We start from the raw sequence: 1,146 nt of genomic DNA, 5'->3' as shown, positions 1-1,146 counted from the left end.
GCAGCAACCTGCTCCAGTAAGCTCCATCACTAAGTTTGTGTTGACTTGCAAATTATATTGTCTAACTGTTTGTACTAATCAATGTTTAGAGGGGAAATGGAAGACAAAGACCACCAATAGAGAGTCGGCTGAGGGATGAGTGTGGCAATCATAGGTTCGACAGGAATGTTGATTCACCAACACGTGATGGGTCTGGTGAAAATCCCGACGATCCTATTTATGATTTGTTTGGTGATCCAGCTATGCGTGGTGCCTTCCCTCCAGATATCCCTGCTCCCCCGGTTCTAATGCCTGTGCTTGGTGTTGGGTAAGCCTGCAACTTCTGCTTGCTGATGGGTTCATCCATTTGCAGGTAACACCATTTCCTAAATTCTAGCATTCTACATTTGTAAATGCTTTTTTCTGTCTCTTTTTACATATGTGATGAAAAGTTTTAACTGTAGAAAATTCATAATAGTATAGAACTTTGCATTATTTTATTTTTATCATCATGTGAACCTATGCTGATATTGCATTCTGTTTAGTTAAGAACATTACCTTTTGTGCTCACCATCCAACTAAAATAATTCCTCTACTGCTCTTTTCCCCCATTGAAAGACCATTATTTTATATTAGTATGTCATTCACCTTCATTTATCTCTAACATATGGTTTGTAGATTGAAAGCCAAGATATGCCTGGGCTTAGCGTCAAAACACACCCAAATATCAATAAGGATTTGTTTAACAGTCAGCAAATTTTGGGAGCAAAAGATCCAAACAGGCCCTTTCCGAGTGGTCAAAAGGAAACTCCTCTGGTGAAATGAAGAATCCAGGGGATAGATGAGTATGGAGTAAAACTCGTTATAAGTAATTTCAGCTGCAAATTTGTTCGCTAGGTGTTCTCCATTTGAACCTATGGTTTACCATAAATCATACAGTCCATAGAACTATAATGAAAAGAGATGCAATAGATGCTGAACATTAGAGTTGCAGTGAAAAAAGGTGCAGATTTTCAGTGGTTACCTGAACACCACCGGACCTAACAACACGTTGAGAGGCTTTGCAGTCGTCCTTGCTCTCTGTCACGCGCGTAGTCCTCGTCTTCCTTGGAGTCGTGGTAGGGATATCCTGACAGAGATAGCGCTTACTGAGCAAGACTGACGAAC

The 1,146-nt window shown here is 40.4% G+C and overlaps 1 long non-coding RNA gene across 1 annotated transcript; it reads left to right on the top strand.

The window, feature by feature from the left end:
- Positions 1–319: 319 nt before the first annotated feature.
- Positions 320–782, top strand: LOC109945345 (uncharacterized). The gene is made up of 2 exons (XR_002268497.1): positions 320–352; positions 658–782. It is a non-coding gene; the product is annotated as an uncharacterized lncRNA (long non-coding RNA).
- Positions 783–1,146: the final 364 nt, after the last annotated feature.

The sequence above is a fragment of the Zea mays genome, chromosome 3 (assembly GCF_902167145.1).
Source record: "Zea mays cultivar B73 chromosome 3, Zm-B73-REFERENCE-NAM-5.0, whole genome shotgun sequence".
Classification (NCBI taxonomy): Eukaryota; Viridiplantae; Streptophyta; class Magnoliopsida; order Poales; family Poaceae; genus Zea; species Zea mays.
The sequence above is the reverse complement of the archived record's forward strand: the minus strand, read 5'-3'. Positions and strand labels throughout refer to the sequence as shown.